The sequence below is a fragment of the Oryctolagus cuniculus genome, chromosome 21 (assembly GCF_964237555.1).
Source record: "Oryctolagus cuniculus chromosome 21, mOryCun1.1, whole genome shotgun sequence".
NCBI lineage: Eukaryota > Metazoa > Chordata > Mammalia > Lagomorpha > Leporidae > Oryctolagus > Oryctolagus cuniculus.
Window position 1 is genome coordinate 2227772 of NC_091452.1, and position 17351 is coordinate 2245122.

Here is a 17351-nt window from a genome sequence, read left to right on the forward strand (position 1 = left end):
GTGCCTGGCTCCTGGCTTCAGATCGGCGCAGCTCCGGCTATTGTGGCCGTTTGGGGCACGAACCAGCAGATGGAAGACCTCTCTGCAACTCTGCCTTTAAAAACAAACATTCACGGAAACTGTATTAGCAGAGGGCTATGTCCATGGATGTCAAAATGTGCGTCACCAGGGTGCACTCCTGGGAACTTCCTGGAGTAACCCCCTCATGTATAGAACCTCTTGTCACAAACCTCACGTGAACTTCTCAGCCACGGCTCACACACGGCAAGCGCCTACACACACGTGTGGCAAATTAAAGCCACCCCTGGAACAGCAGGGGAAGCCGGCGCCAGGGCGGGGACCAGGCTGCAGGCTCGGGTCCTGGCTCTGTCCCCTCTCTGTGCTCCAGGGACCTGACGACACCATGGGGGGACTCGGCTGTCAGCACTGCGGCCCGTCTGGGTTTTGGCGCCGAAACCAAGCTGGCCCCTGGGGTCAGTGCGGCGAGTTGGTTTTGCAAACACTCCCAGCGCAACCTGTCCCCGCGCTCTGCGGCGAGGAGACCCGCTGTTCTCTCCCTCTGATTTCTGATTCTGCCACGGGCACTGCTGGAATTGGAGCACTGATAAGGGAAAAAACTGGGCCAGGATTTAAATTAATGCTTTTAGACAAATATCCGTTCCATCTCCAATTCTAATGCTAATTACATTTGTGGATCAAAGACCATTCACTCACATTTTGCTTTTGAAAAACAGGGGGAGATTTTACTCTCCTGTTTGATATTTTTATGGGACTTGATGGGGACAGTGGGGGGTGGGGAAGCAGCCCCCTCCCCCCTGAGTGAGGACAGCAGAGGTTCCAGAAACTTCCCTCCAGAGGCTCAGATCTGGAGCTCCAAGCTTCGACCTGCACTTGGCTTGCCTCTGCGGCGTGCCTATCCATGGACGGGAGACGCAATCACATGGAAGCAAGGGTGGGGCGAGGAAGCCACGCGACCCACCCGTGACCTCTGAGGTTGGGGCGGGGAAGCCACGCGACCCACCCACCTGTGACCTCTGAGGTTGGGGCGGGGAAGCCACGCGACCCACCCACCCGTGACACCTCTGGAACAGGCAAAGCTGTGGACACAGCAGTCAGGGGAGGGAGAGGTGAGTGCCCCAAGGCATTCTGGGGCAGTGGTGGGCACACGCCCTGACACGCGTGTCCAGGCCCACGGCAGGAATGTGTTCTGGGGCCCACATTAGGAATAGAAAGATCTCAAAAGCCCATTTCTGAAGTAAAGACGCAGTCGCATTGAGGACAGGAAGGTTAGGCCAAGGGGTCCCAGCCCGTGGCGCCCTCCACCCCCACCCCCACCCCCAAGCTGTGCACCGTGGCCAGGGCCCGCAGAGCCATGTGTGTGGGCGGGCCTGAGGACCCGGAGGCCTGCGTGTAGGCCTGGGGGTTCCTTCACTGGACGCTGAGTGAGCTGACCTCAAAGAGCAGCCATCACTTTAAACAGCAAGGGGGGACGCTCCCGGCTGGGGTAACGGGCCGGAACAAGGCCCAGGACAAGCGTCAGACCCCGCGTGAAGGCGGCCGGAGTTCCAGGGGGAAGCAGAGCAAAGCCCTGTGGTGAGCGCACGCTCAGCTCCGGGCTGAGGGCGGCGGGGTGGGGCGGGGCTCTCCAGGTTTTAGCAGGTAACTCTGCCCCCCCCCCCCGGCCCTGGGAGCCCACCAGAGGGTCGGGGGTGGGGAGAGACCGCGGGAAGGGCCATGCACGTGCATACTCAGTCGGGATCCGGGCTGCGGGCTCTGGCTGGGGGAGGAGGCTCCCAGCGCAGCCGGGACCTGGGGTCCAGAGGTGCCCAGTGCATGGACGTCAGTCTGGGGTTGGGCAGCTCCACCTGTCACCGTGGGGTCCCTGGCGTCTGCCTGAGCGGCGCATCCTGGTAGCTTCTGGAGGGCGCCGGCAGTGCCCCGGTTGAGGCGGAGGTTCCGTGAGCATCACAGACAGCAGACCCCGCCCCCGGGTCCCCCAGGCTGCCCTCAGATCCAGACAGCGGCCGCCCCCTGAGCTCCCACACCACGTCCACTGGCCCCCCACCTCTGCAGGCCCCTGCTGTCTGTCATGCAGTGCCCGCCCCTCTACTGCCCACCGGTATCATGCACAAACCACTCCCCAGGTCTGGTCCTGCACCACGCTGCCCTGGGGGCCGGCCCTGGACAGACGCCCTGGCTCCGGCACATCCCACGCCGGCCATCTCTGAGCGCCCTCGCCGGCTTCGCCTGACCCTGCAGCCTCGCCTGCCCACCCCTTCTCAGGACACCGGCCACTCCTGGTGTGCAGCCCGGGGTCAGGCCAGGAGTCCAGTGTCCTCTCAAGCCCTCGGGGACTTCCTGCCTCCTGGAACCCTGTCCTGCCTTGGTTTCCCTGGCTCCACGTCCGTGTCGGGGCCTCACTGGCCTTCGTCTCCTGGACCTCCTGGAGGCCCTGCTGGCCTGTGGCTGTCTCCTCTCCGACCCCTCCCTGAGGCTTTGTATCTCACTGTCCCACTTTGTATCACACCCGCCCCAAACCGAAGCTGCAAATGACAGTGGCTTCCTAAAGCAACAGCAGGCGTGGCCGGGGCCTCCACTGTCCACCTGCGCCCCCGCCTCCTGCCTGGCTCTGCCCCTGCGGCCCCGAGCATCTTCCTGGACGCTTCCCAGCCGGGCCTCCCAGCAGCCGCTTCCAGTCCTTGCTGGACGGGGCCCGGAGACCTCCGTCCTGCGGCCTCAGCTCCCGCCAGCCTGGCCGCTCAGCACTCACGCCTCCCGCAGGCTGGGCCGCCTCCGCTTCTGGAACGTTCCTTCCCTGTCTCTCCCGCAGCTGCTCTGACCCTGGCTTCCGCGGGAGCCCTTCCTGACCGCTCTGCGAGTTCCCTTTACTACAGACTCCTGAATGTGCTCGCGAGCACTTTCACAAAATAGCCAAAAAATAGGTTTTACTCATGTAAGAAGCAGAGCGAGTCAGAGGCAGCTCCCATCTGCCGGGTCACTCCCCCTGCACCCACAGTGGCTGAAGCCAGGGCCCTGGACTTACTCTGCCTGCCTCGTGGGCGACAGGAGCCCAGCACCCCGAGCCGTCACCTCCTGCCTCCCAGGATGGCCCCTGGCCGGAGCCAGGAGGAAAAGCAGGCCTTCCGATGCGGCATGCGGGACTCTTAGCCCTGGTCAGGCGCCTGCCTCGCGCCTGCGTGTGTTCTGTGGGCCCTTGTGTGTCTCCAGGAGGACGCCCTGGTTCCCACCAGGTCCCTGAAGCGTGGGTGGCGCCTGTGCCCGTGAGCAGACGCCGTCTGTCTTCTCATTCTGCGTCTATGGCAGCATCAGCCAGCAAATTCCAATTCTTAGCGTTTCCATCAGGTGCTCTGGGAATTGTGCAGGAAAGACCAGAGGCGTCCCTCGCTCTGACCTCGGTGCGGCTGGCGGCCTGGCCGGGAGAACACACAGACAGATCTAAGGAGCATCGTGGGCGACCCACGAGGGTAATCTGGCCGGTTTGGGGGGGGGGGGCGGGGAGGGGATTTTGCCCTCTGACTTGGGGCGGGGTAGGGGGCATTAAGAGGAGCCCCGGCTCCATGGTGCCAGCCCCTGGGGCTCAGAGGCGGACTTGCGACACCTGGGGACACCCAGGTGGAGGACGATGACTCTGCCCCTTTGGTCATCCCCAGGATGGGCCCAGGAGCCAAGCACTGCAGCCTGGGGACAAAACTTCTTAAGAGCGGCTTCTGGCCGGCGCCGCGGCTCACTAGGCTAATCCTCCACCTTGCGGCACCGGCATACCGGGTTCTAGTCCCGATCGGGGCGCCGGATTCTGTCCCGGTTGCCCTTCTTCCAGGCCAGCTCTCTGCTGTGGTCCGGGAGTGCAGTGGAGGAAGGCCAAGTGCTTGGGCCCTGCACCCCATGGGAGACCAGGATAAGTACTTGGCTCCTGGCTTTGGATCAGTGCGATGTGCCGGCCGCAGCGCGCCGGCCGTGGTGGCCATTGGAGGGTGAACCAACGGCAAAAAGGAAGACCTTTCTCGCTGTCTCTCTCTCTCACTGTCCACTCTGCCTGTCAAAAAAAAAAAAAAAAAAAAAAAAAAAAGAGCGGCTTCTAACCCGGAATCTGTAGAGTGAGGGGTCGTGGTTCAGAGGTGCAAAGGCGGCAAGGTTGCGTGTGCCGACCCGCAGCAGGCTCGAGCGGGCACCGCGACCAACCCGAGGCCCCCGTGGGGCTGTGGGAGGAGGAGCCCGCGGCCGCCGCTGCATTCCCGCCCGGGGTTCCAAGTCCCCTCTTGGGGCGGGGCTCCCCGTGCTCCACCGCAGACAAGCCCGCCAGCTCGCTTCTCCTGGAGACCTCTGGCCGGGCATCCTCCGCCCACACGTGGAGCCTGCACCCCAGGCCCACTGCTCGCCAGCCAGCTCGGCGTCCAAGTTCACAAAACGGAGATAACCATGGGCCCTGGCAGCCGGGCGATGAGCCACAGACCCGCTTACCCCTCGCTGCAGAGCCCCTGGTCCCTGGCTGTCCCCTCCACCGCCTGTTTTCATTTACTGAACGTAGTCCCAGGAGTGCGTGCACAGCACCCAGCGCGGTCCCTGCACACAGACCTGCTCAGGACACCCACCGGTTGACATCCAGATACCAAGCTCCCGGTTGAAACGTCGAAAAAGACGCCCCTGAGCTCTTGCGAACCGGGGAGAACCCGCGCCTTGCCTTGCGCCCCAGCGTTCCGCTGCGGGGCTGGGGACCCTGCCCCTGTGGTGGAGGGCTCTCTCTGCATCCTCTCCGGAAGTGGGTGGGCCGGGAGGAGGTGCTCGCGTCCGTGTATCTCTAGTCCCGGGCAGGGAACAGGTGCGCGCGTCTGTGTATCTCTCGTCCCAGGCAGGGCCGAGGCGCGCGTCCATGTATCTCTAGACCCTGGTGGGGCACAGGTGCGCGCGTCCGTGTATCTCTAGTCCCGGGCGGGGCACAGGTGCGCGCATCTGTGTAGCTCTAGTCCCGGGCAGGGCACAGGTGCGCGTGTCCGTGTATCTCTAGACCCGGGCGGGGCACAGGCGCGCGCGTCTGTGTATCTCTAGTCCGGGGTGGGGGTGGGGGGGCACAGGTGCGCGCGTCCGTGTATCTCTAGTCCGGGGTGGGGGTGGGGGGGCACAGGTGCGCGCGTCCGTGTAGCTCTAGTCCCGGGCAGGGCACGGGTGCGCGCGTCTGTGTAGCTCTAGTCCCAGGCAGGGCACAGGTGCGCGCGTCTGTGTATCTCTAGACCCGGGCGGGGCACAGGCGCGCGCGTCCGTGTATCTCTAGTCCGGGGGGGGCGGGGCACAGGTGCGCGTGTCCGTGTATCTCTAGTCCCGGGCAGGGCACAGGTGCGCGCGTCTGTGTATCTCTAGTCCCGGGCGGGGCACAGGTGCAAGTGTCCGTGTAGTTCTAATCCCGGGGGGGGGGGCACGGTTGCGCGCGGCCGTGTAGCTCTAGTCAGGGCTCAGCGACGTGCCCTCACAGGAGAAGCCGCAGCAGTGCCCTCCCCACGCTCCCACTCAGCTGCCGCACCCAACTCCACAGCTCGGCAAGTCCTTGGAGAGAAGAGGGTCGAGGAGGAGGAGGAGGAGCCCCCCACCCCACCTGGTGCTGGAGTGACACGTGTCTCAGACACGCAGTCCCCGTGGCCGACGGGCTCCAGGGTCCACGGGGACGTCCTGTGCAGGCTGCCTTGAAGGGCGGTGGAGCTGCGTTAGGCCCGGAAGGTGTGCGTTCCCCTAGGACCTCGGCTTTCACCTGGGAGGGTGTGGCTGGGACACAGCAGGGTCGCCCATTGAGATTCACTGAATAGCACCCGCCCCCAGTTCAGTATCTTAAACAAGTGTCTCCCAGGTAAAAGCAGTCCACAGGTGGGCAGCTCAGGGCTAGCATGCTCCAGCCTTGGGGACTGTGGGTTCTGTGGCTTTTATGTCGAGGTGGACCTCGACTTTTAACACAAGATGGCTGCTGGCCCTCCTGCCATCCCTTCTGCCTTCCATGCCTTACAAGCATAAGGAAGAGACCGGAAGCCAGCAACGCTGTCTTCTAAGAGGGCTTTGCGGCTGCTGGCTCACCCTTTCCACTGGGCTTCAGCGGCCAGGATGTGGCCACGTGGGCACACATGGGCAGGTGATGGGAGTTGTGTTCTGCACAGCTGGGCACTGTCCATGGAAACCAGGCAGCTTCAGGAGGGCTGGTGAGACCCTAGGGTCAGTGACGACCTGAACACGGTCGCAGGGTCACCAGCTAATCAGTCAGACAAGGGAGAAATTACAGACGCCGGAAAGAAGCCAAGGTAGTGCTTGTACACACTTAAAGTCCCTGTGGAGAAAATCCCGACTATTCTAGGAAGAATTTACACAGGTAATATTCTCCCGGCCCCACTGTTGCGCGGTAGGTTAAGCCTTCGCCTGCGACACCAGCACCAAACATGGGCGTCCATTCCTGTGCCGGCTGCTCCACTTCCGATCCAGCTCCCTGCTGTGGCCTGGGAAAGCAGCGGAGGGTAAACCAAGTGCCTGGGCCCCTGCCCCAACGTGGGAGATGCAGAAGCTCCTGGTTTCAGCCTGGCCCAACCCCTGCCATTGCGGCCATCTGGGGAGTGAACCTGCGGATGGAAGACTTCTCTGTCTCTCCTCTCTCTGTAGCTCTGTCTTTCAAATAAATAAAAAATAAAGCTTTAAAAAAAGACAACATTGTCAAGGTCGACGTTAGCAAGGTGCACCCTAGCGGGGGCGCTGCAGGGAGAGGCAGGGGTTGCAGTCAGGCTGCGGAAGCTCCCGTGCCGACTCAGCCTTGCGTTCACGCAGAACCGTTGGGAACGGCGGGGCCTGCGGGCCCGTTAGGAGGGATGCAGCCGATGTTACCCGGGCCGCCTTTGAAAACATTTTATTTTTTGAAGGCCAGTCTCAGAGTGATGTGCTTATTATGATACCGCTTTTTTTCTCCAATAAACAAGGTAAAAATCCTGTGGCACTATGAAGACACTCATTAGCACGGGAACCTTGGTCTCACCTGAAGAGAAAAACGTACACAGCTCATTTTGTCCTGGGAGCCCGGCGCTGTCTCGAGGTGAGAGTCGGATGCGGTGCGCCCCGCTCTGGTTCTGGCCGTGCTGCCCTGGGGACTCCGCGCTTTCTTCCTGGGTCTCGTGGGCAGGAGAACCCCCGACCTGCCCTCTCCCAGCACCGGGTCAGGGGGTGTCAGGGGGGCCTCGATCTCCCCTCTGGAACCGGCACCGTGCAAATCCCAGCAGCATTGTGGCAGACCTGGGTGCGCGGCCCCCGGCGGGGTCGGGTAGCGCCGTGACGCCCTTGCCTGGCCTCGGCTTCCTCTGTGGGCAGAAGGATGCACGCGCCGACTCCCAGACGAGCCCTGCGTGTACCATGGGGGCCGAAAAGCTGCCTCCACCCACCTGCCGCTGGCGGGCAGATGTGGGTAGCCGGTGCACGGAACCAGCACTTCCGAGAATAGCCGGAACTTGGTTTCCGGCTTGCTTGGCCTCAGAACACCGCATGGGAACAGGTGTGGTCCCTGCTCGCCCAGCCTCGCCCCGCCCTGCCCCGCCCCCATTCTCTGCCCAAGCCGGGGTCTCAGGAAGGCAAGGTGGCCCCTGGAAGCTCCAGTGCACTCCGGGCTGCGATGAGCCGGGGCCTCCTCCCCAGTGAGTCTAACAACCCTGGACTGAACTTCGTGAGGCCGGTCGGGTCCTCGGCCGTGGGTAGGAGGTGAAATCTGACCGCAGGTGGGTGCGTGAGGATGCCTGTGTGCCGCACCGCAGGCCTGGTCTGCGTCCTGGCTCTGGCTCTGCATCCCCGCCCCCTGCCGATGCGCACCCGGGGAGGGGCAGACTGTGGCTCCAGCAGCTGAGTGTCTGCCACCCACAGGGGAGACCTGGACTGAGCTCCTGGCTCCTGGCTTCAGCCTGGTGGGCCTCTGGGGAGCGAACCAGCTGATGGCCGTCCTCTCCTACTCTCTCTCGCTCGCTCGCTCTCGCTCTCTCTAATAAATGAAGCAGCCTGGGCCAGGGGCTGCACTTGATGCAAGAGTGCAGAGTAGCCTGAGACAGAATGAGAAGGAGTTTTGGAAAATTCAACCTGCCCGGCACTGCAGGGAGGCGAGTCGTGGGACGGGCAGGGGACACCGGCGAGCCACAGAGCTGACCGGGGTTTGAAGTCCGGAATACATGCAGAACTCCCGCCGCTAAGCCACGGCGGCGACAGACCCAGTGTGACGGAAAAGGGGTAACGGCCAGGAAACGGGTGGACAGTGTCCAGCGTCAGCCATCGGGAGGGAAACGCAGGTCAGAACCACAACTGGACACCTTGCCACGCCCATTAGGATGGCTACTGTCCAACAAAAAAATGACATGGGTGGGGAGAAAGTGGAGCCCCTGTGTCCGGCCACTGGGGCTGTGAAATGCATGGTTACTCTGGCAATTCTCATGGGATCCACACGGAGCCCCACGGCCCCACTTCCAGGTACTGGGGGATCCAGGAGCAGGGAACCGGAAGAGCTGCGTGTACACCGTGGTCACGGGGTCCAGAGGCACCTGTGGGCGGGTGAGCAGGCCAGGAGGACCGGGAGCGAGGCACCGTCCGGACCGTGCTTCCCTGTGCTTCCCTGGCCCAGGGTGCCAGGATAGACCGCCCACAGACCCGGGGCCGCCCTCGGCCCCGTAGGACACAGCCCAAGGCAGGTCCCGGCAGGCTGAGCCTGCTCACGGTGTCTGGAGGAAGCTGTGTTGCCTGGACTTCCAGCTCCTGGAGAGTTCTGGGCATCTCGGGCCATGGGGACGTCCACAGCCAGTCGGGACTGTCCTTGTCCTCATCGCATGGCTCGTCTCTGCCCGCCTCCTCATCCCCATTCAGGGCTCTGGGTCACAGCAGGTCCAGTGGCAGGGACCAGCTTCCCCTCTCTGAGGCCGGCGGCCACGTGGCCTCGCACACTCGCAGCTCCTGGGGGTCAGACGGCTGCAGGGTCATCCTCTGTGACTCTGAGGGCCAGGCGCGTACTCCAAAGCTCTTAGAGAATGGACGCCGCGCCCGGCAGTTTTCGGACGCCAGTGGTTGTCTCTCTGGGCACAGTTAATCCAGCTGCTCTCCTGTTTGCTGCCGCCTGCCAGCCTGGGACCTGCGTCAGCAGCGAGGCTCACGGACTCTAAAGCTTCGCCCGTCCGGTACCTCCCCTCCTGCTCCGGCCGCGTCTCGGACGCACAGGTGAGGCTGACGTCATTGCCCCAAGTTTGCAGCAGGCTCAGCGCTCCGGTGACCGCGGGATCAGCCTTCCCCCGGGCCCGCTGCCAGTTCCGGACCTCGGCTCTGGCTCCCGTGTGAAATTTCACCCTCCTTTGATATTCAATGTTCTCTCCGGGCCGAACGTGTGCCGAGGCCTCTGCCCAGGGGCCGCCGGGCTGGAGCCTGTGTCCAGGCACGGATGGGCAGGAATCAAGGGCAGATCAGGAACACCACGCCAGCAATGGTGCAGGGCTAGGCGTGGAGGCACGCCCCAAGGTTGCCAAGGGACGGGGTAGGGGTCCTGGTTGGGGACACGGGGAGGACCTGGCCCATCCCTCTGGCTGTGCTGCCCACCCCCTTCCAATCCCTCGCACCCTAGACCAGGGAGCTGCTCAGTCTTCTGCGTGGATGGCGCCCCCCAGGAGAACAGGATCTCAGCTGGAAACTGTTGGTTACCTCCAGCTCACACCGGATCAGGACGGGCCCTGAATCCACGCGGCTGGCGTGTTCACAGAGGAGGGGGCCCTGAATCCACACGGCTGGCGTGTTCACAGCGGAGGGGGCCACCCACACCTGTGAATGCACCTTGCGTCTCGGCCCCACCTCCAGGGATCCACTGGCTTCTCCTGTTTGGGGTCCCTGCTGACATGGCTCCAGTGTCCAGACCCGACCTCACTTAACCCCCGGGGCCTAGGCTCTCAGCTGGACCTAGGAATCTTGCAACTCTGACGGAGGGGTATGCAGCAGTCACTCCTGACCCCTCCCAGTGGTCCTGCAGCAGCTGCAAAATGGCCACCAGAGGATGGGGAAGGGGCGAGCAGGGAGGGAGTCTTCATGGGACCTGGGGTCCCTGCATCACCTCCCTGACAGGAAGTCCTCCTGGACCTGGGGTCCCTGCATCACCTCCCTGACAGGAAGTCCTCCTGGACCTGGGGTCCCTGCATCACCTCCCTGACAGGAAGTCCTCCTGGACCTGGGGTCCCTGCATCACCTCCAAGGCAGGAAGTTCTCCTGGACCTGGGGTCCCTGCATCACCTCTCTGACAGGAAGTCCTCCTGGACCTGGGGTCCCTGCATCACCTCCCTGACAGGAAGTCCTCCTGGACCTGGGGTCCCTGCATCACCTCCCTGACAGGAAGTCCTCCTGGACCTGGGGTCCCTGCATCACCTCCCTGACAGGAAGTCCTCCTGGACCTGGGGTCCCTGCATCACCTCCAAGGCAGGAAGTTCTCCTGGACCTGGGGTCCCTGCATCACCTCTCTGACAGGAAGTTCTCCTGGACCTGGGGTCCCTGCATCACCTCTCTGACAGGAAGTTCTCCTGGACCTGGGGTCCCTGCATCACCTCTCTGACAGGAAGTCCTCCTGGACCTGGGGTCCCTGCATCACCTCCCTGACAGGAAGTCCTCCTGGACCTGGGGTCCCTGCATCACCTCCCTGACGGGAAGTCCTCCCGGACCTGGGGTCCCTGCATCACCTCCCTGACAGGAAGTCCTCCTGGACCTGGGGTCCCTGCATCACCTCCCTGAGGGGAGTACTCCCGGACCTGGGGTCCCTGCACCCATTCGGATCAAGTTCCCGAGGCCTTGTCACTGCTTGTCCCACCTCCGTGGGCAGCCCTCCCTGTCCTCTGTGAACCCCTCCGCGACTGCGTGGCCAGGCCCTGGGCTAATCCATCGGTTTTTACTCCTAGAGGAGCAACAGCCTCGATCGGTCCTGCTGCTGCAGCATAGCCCCTCGGCCCTGTGTCCCCTCGGCTGCAGGGACCTGGGATGGCGTTGTCGCCCGCTCAACGTCCGCGACGGCTCCCGCAGCACGCACAGGACGCCCAGAGGCCACCGTGGGTCACTCTGCTGTGGCCACACAGGCCTGGCCGCTGTGGAACTGCCAGAAGCCCCTGCCTCCGGGCCTCTCTGGCGGGAACGCTCTCCCTGCTGTGCCGGTGACTCAGGCCTTTGGTTCTTTCAGGTTTCTTCGGACCCCAGCACCTCAGCCCCCCCGCCTGCCTCCCGATTTCAAAACACCGCACGACAGCTCCTCCCGGGCCTCACAGGTCAGTGTGCTGCTCTTACCGGTGTCCGCATCGCGTCCCTGGGCTCACTGCCGTCACCCTGGTGAGCATGGACGCCCCGCACCTGCAGGCTGGCTCACAGGCTCGGGGTGGTCCGTGCTCAGCATTTGGGGCAGATCTGTGGGAGGAATTCTCTCTTGGCCCCCGTTGCTGCATTCCCCTTTTTGCCTTTGGGCCAAGCAGCCTGCCCTACCCCCTCCCGGAATGGGAATCCCCTGAGACGTACCCATAGTGCCTTGCTGCCAGCTCCACCCCCACGACCTGTCTCACCGTGAGACAGGAGCCAGCCTGCCCTCTGCAGGGGGTGGCCACTGCCCTCAGGCCTGTGCACCTGCCCCTCTGTTCGCCAGGGGCACCAGCGCTCAGCGGGGCCGGTGGGTGTCCCGCACCGACAGGGGTGGGAGGAAGGGGAGCTCGGGCTGCCGCGCCCTCCACTCACAGTGTGGCGGAGCCCACGCACTGTGGGTGTTCCCTGCCTGCCGCAGGCGTGCGCTTTGCCGCTAGGGGTGCGTGCTGAATCCGCGCGGAACTGAATCCGCCCTCCCAAAGCCTGCTTCCTCCCACGGCACGGACAGCCCTCTGCCCAGCACCTGAGTCCATCAAGAGGCGTCCGTGGTCTCCGTGGCTTTGAAGGCTCGTTGTGGGCTGTGAGCGAGCGCTGCACGAGCGCATTACACATTCAGACTTGTCCTCCGCTTTCAAGTGTCCCAGCGGGAACCGCACGCGCAGCAACCTGAGGGTAAAGGCTTCCCGCCTTCGGGGCGGCCCCTCCCACAGCATTTTCCCAGCCCGGGCTTGAAAAGTGGAAGGCGGAGGAGCCGGGAAACCACCTGGGTGAGGCTCACACGGCCTGTCGTCGGCGCGAGGGCGGTGGTGACGGCTCCGCTGCCGCGTGATTTCGCATAATCAGCAGCTCACGTCCTCGCTGCACCGCTGTGCCCAGAACAGCGAGCGACTCCCCCGACAGGAAGCAGGATGGGCGGGCAGGGGCGGGCCGGGGGTGGGTGTCTGGGGACAGAGCAGGGGGCGCTGGCGGCTGCACACAAGGCAGCGCCTCCAATGCGGTTAACACCACTACGGCGTGCGCTGCACAAGCACATGAGGCGACATGCTTATGTCACGGCTGCCTTACCACAATGAGAAAAAATAAACCCTTTGTTTTGTCGACGCGTTGCACACACGAGACAGGAAGCCCCAGCTGTTCCTCCTGGAAGCCGGAGCCGCCCGCCTGCCTGCACCTGCAGCGATCGGAGGCCGGCGGTTCTCAGAGTGTGGTCGGCAAACGCCGGGGCTGCTGTTGGCAGACGTTGGGTGCGGTGGTTAGGTCGCCGCTTGGGACGCTGCGTCCTGTGCCGTGGTGTGGGGTCTGAGTCCCGGCTCTTCTGCTCCCAGGCCAGCTTCCTGTCAGTGAGCATCCTGAGGGGCAGCAGTGACGGCTCAAGGCCTCGGACTCTTGCCACCTGCCGGACACTGAGCTTCAGAACCCTGGCCCTGGCCGGGCCCAGTCCCGGAGCTTGCAGGCGTTTGGGGAGGGAACCAGAGAGTGAAACGTCTCTCTCTCTCTGCCCCCTACTTCTGTCTCTCTGCCTTGAAAATAAAATGAATTCTTAAACTCACAATAAGAAGGGCGCATTCTCGCCATCCCTGGCCATCTGGCACGGACACTCCAGAGTGCGGCTCAGCACCCAGGGTCTAGCCGTCCCCTCGGGGGCTTCTGAGACCCGCATACGCTCGGGAACGCCTGTCCCACAGCAAGCACCAAGGGCGGGCACTTGGCTTAGTGGTTAAGGTGCCAATTACAGCTCCCACGTCTCACGTCACCGTACCTGGGGTCACCTCCTGGCCCTGGCTCCTAGCAGACCCCAAGAAGCCTCACTGAGCAACGGTTGATAAAAGTGCGCGTTTCGGCAGCCTCCAGCTCTGACCGTCCTGCGTCGGACCATGAGTAGGGACGCTCCTGTCCTCGCCAAAATCACCCCCAGGGATCAGGAAACTCTGAGGAGTGCACGACACACACAGGGAACCTGCAGCCCCGTGGTCCGGGTCCTTGCGGAGCTGTGGGGACGACAGCTTAGTAGAGGCCCTGCTGTCACTCAGAACCGGAGCAAGGAAGGCGCTCATGGAGAAATTCCTCACAGAACAGCCGTGCATGGCCCGGGCAGCCGCCTGCAGCACCAGCATCCGCGCCTGCGCGCTGGTCTGAGTGCCGGCTGCTCCGCTTCCCAGCCAGCTTCCCGCCGATGCACCCAGGAAAAGCAGTGCAAGACGGCCCGAGTGCCTGGGTGCCTGCACCCACGTGGGAGACTGGAAGGCGCTCCTGGCTCCTGGCTTTACCCTGGCACAGCTCCGGCTGTTGCAGCCACTTGGGGAGTGAACCAGCACATAGAAGACCTCTGTCTCTGTCACTCTGCTTTTCAAATAGATAAATAGATCTTTAAGAAGAAGAAGTGGGTGCCCACCCCCCAGCTAAGTTCTGGCTTCTGCTGTGTGTGCACAGGTTGTTCCGTGGGTGGTGGGTTTGTTGAAACAGGACGTGCCGGGCTCCTTGTGTTCTGTGCTGTGAGACTGATGCCTGGACGGCCAGCTTCCCGTGTGGGAGGCGTCCCTGGGGTGCACCTGCCGTGGCTAAAGCTGAGTCCTCTAACAGGGCCCTGCTTAGGGAGGCTGCACCCCCACGCCGCTCAGCTTCTGCTGTGTCTTCCTTCCTCGCCGACCCTGGCCTGGGCCCGCGGGCTCCGGCCCCACTCGCTGAGGCACGGAAGCCCCCGGGGATTAAGACATAAAAACACACAAGAGGCCGGCGGGACTGAGCGCGGCCCCCGGCACCGGCACTCCCTGCCTCCGACCTTGAGGAAGGCTGCTGAGAGCCCCGACCTCCCCGGCCGCCGGGCGGAGTGGAAGCGAGCTGGACACCGGCCGCGAGTCCCCGAGGCTCCTGCCCGCCAGCCGGGAGCCCGCGGGAAGGCGCCGAGCCGCTGGGGGCTCCCTGCGACAGAGGCAGCCGTGGTAGCTGCACCTGACACAGCCTCCCCCGCGCCGGGGCAGCTCCTGGAGAGAGCCAGGCCGCGGAGGCCCGAGGGTTCAGCCAGGCTGTGGCAGAGGCCGCGTTTTCCCTCTGCACCGCGACAGCAGTCACAGAAAGTTTCACAGGAGACGCAGTTTGTAGCAACGAAACGTCCCTCCAAACAGCTCCCAACCAACGCAGGAAATCGCCGCTTCCAGTGAGAGCGTAACACGCACAAGACACCAGGACGGAAGCCTGTAGCTGGCATAGGTTGTGACGGGGACATCACAGAGCCAACGGTGAGAATAAAATGTAAAACTGGAATAAATGCAAATCCCAAAGTTAGTGAAGTTTAGAAAGAGAAAGAAACTGAGGCACAGCAGACCCATCAACAAACCAAGAAGCAAAGAGCCTGTGACTCCCTGGAGGGGTGGGGCTGTGGGGGTAGAGTGATTCCCTGCAGGGGCGGGGCCATGGTAGAGTGACTCCCTCTAGGGGCGGGGCTTGGGCAGAGTGACTCCCTCTAGGGGCGGGGCCATGGTAGAGTGACTCCCTGTAGGGGCAGGGCTTAGGCAGAGTGACTCCCTGTAGGGGCGGGGCCATGGGTAGAGTGACTCACTGTATGGGTGGGGCTTGGGCAAAGTGACTCCCTGTAGGGGCAGGGCCATGGGTAGAGTGACTCACTGTATGGGTGGGGCTTGGGCAGAGTGACTCCCTGTAGGGGCCATGGTGGGAGTGACTTGATGTGAGGCAGGGCCGTGGGCAGGGTGACTGGATGTGGGGTGTGGCTGTAGGAAGTTGGAACTGGGAACAGAGATGGGACTGGAACCCAGGGATTCAGAGAGGAGCCCCTGGTGAACTTCCTACAGCAGGTCTGCGTCAGCAGGTGCCTTTAAAACAGAGTCCACTGCCTTGACCTGGGAATTCCTGCTTCCAGGAGTTTGTCCCGGGAAAATCATCAGAGGTGAGAACGGGCACTCCACTCAGGATGAGACCATTAGCTCATTTTTCAAACTGTCTACAAAGTGGCCAGAAATACAGAAACATCACAGAGAATTAATTCTGGGTGGAGCTGTATGGTTTTTTACTGTCTTAGCTACATTAATTTTTTTCTTAGTGTTATAAAGTGGTTGTTTTCTATAGAAGAAAATGTCTGGAGTACAAGTAATTTAAAATATTGTGTCAAAAAGATTTCATTTTTAGCTTGTTCAGTCGGTTTTCCTTCTGGGCCCTTGGAGCCCTTGTTTCCTGTCCTTTCCTCCCCCCCCCCCCCCGCCCCGGCAGAAAAGGAAGGAGCAGGAAGCAGGACACACAGCACAGCGGCCAGGCTCCCGACGCACGCGGGGCACCTTGGTCCGAGACTAGAGATGGAGGCTGAGGCTCATTGGGCACCGGCGCCCTCTGCCACCAGCCAGGGTCAGGCTCCTGGGGGAGGGGATGGACCAGACCCCTCATGGGCTCAGGTGTCCAACTGCTTGCTGTCCTCCACTCTTGCGTCTGAAGGCTCCCAGGCCAGGGTCCCCCTGGGTCTGAATCAGTGAGAGGACGACCACAGAGAACCAAGCACCGTGGGCTCAGCCCAGCACTGCCGGCCGTGACGAGCAATAATAGTATCAATAATAACGAACGAATGGATCTCCCCAACAAGGGGAGAAGAAGACAAGAAGGTATAGCGCAGGTGTTGGGGGGCTGGGTGTTGCCGGCCTCGTCCCTAGGGGGGTGGCCTGGACGAGACCTTTGACCCAGAGGGCCGTGGACGAGCCCCTGCCCTGGGAGGACTTCAGAGCCAAAGCCATTCTCGGTGTGAAACCAGCCTACGGCTGCCCCGCAAACACCCGGCACTTGCCACCTCGACTTCTCTCTGCTGCTCCTCCTGCGGTACGAGGATAGGCGCAGGGGAGGGGAGACCCCGCAGATGCGTGGGCCACATGGAGAGGCGTCCCCAAGGAGGCCTGAGCCACAAAGCCAGCGGTCAGGGCCGTCTGCCCTCTCGGTGCCCGCGGAGCCTTTGCTGGGACCTCTCGGTGCCTGGGGTGGGGGGCACTTTGCCGCCCAGGCCTCTCTTCTGTAGAAAACGTCAGTGGCCCCGTGGGAAGCCCTGGGTCTGTGTGACCTGGCAGAGAGCCTGCCTGTGTGCTGAGCCGTGGGCAGTGTCTGCTGCTGAGGCCACAGGGCAGGGCAGCAGGTGCAGAGGGAGCGTGTGAGGAACCGGGGTCCTGGAGCCACTCGGGTTCTGCTGTGTCCCCAGGGGACTTGCAGAAAGGTCAGGACCAGACCGCAAGGCCGTGGCCCTAGCTCCCTGGACACACGTGCCCCTCTGTCCTCTGAGGCCTTGCTCTGCGGCCAACCCATCAGGCGCTGGCAATGAAGACGCCCGACCAAGAGCAGCAGAGGGGACTTGGAATGAGGCGGCCGCGTCCCAGAAAGCAGCTGCGCGGCCTTTTGAAGTTGGTGTTTCATTACCGACAGGTGCAGCTGCTCCTGCCCGCTGGCCAGGAATGCCCAGCCAGCAAAGTGCTGGCCAGGGCTGGGAGGCACCGCAGGGGGCTGGGCCGTGCCCTGGGCTTCTCCTGGAACCCCGTCCTCCCCACCCGTCGGGTCCCAAGACGCAGTCCTGGAGAGAGGACCGCTGAAGCCCTCTGCACGTTTGCCCCAGCCTGGGCCACATGTCACCTACACGGGCAGCGGGGGTGGAGCCTGCTGAGGTGCCGCCTCTTCCTGCCTCCCTCTGCAGCCGGCTGGGGTCCCCGAGCCTGGCCAGGCAGGCAGTGCCCGCCTCGGGAGATGCTGACCTGCAATGAACCCAAGGCAGCCATGACAGGCACTGCCTGGCTCTGTCCCCACGCCCACAGGCTCCGCCCCTCCAGGGGGGCTGTTTGTTGTGTTTGGGATGAGGCAGAAGGAACCCCGAGGAGTGGCATTGCCGGTCAGATGAGCTAGAACCCGCTACAGAGGAAAACACTCCACCAGAGGCGGGAAGCGTGGCTCTCCTTGACATTCGATCTGTCCCCAAAGAGAAGAAACGTTCCCTGCTTTTCGAA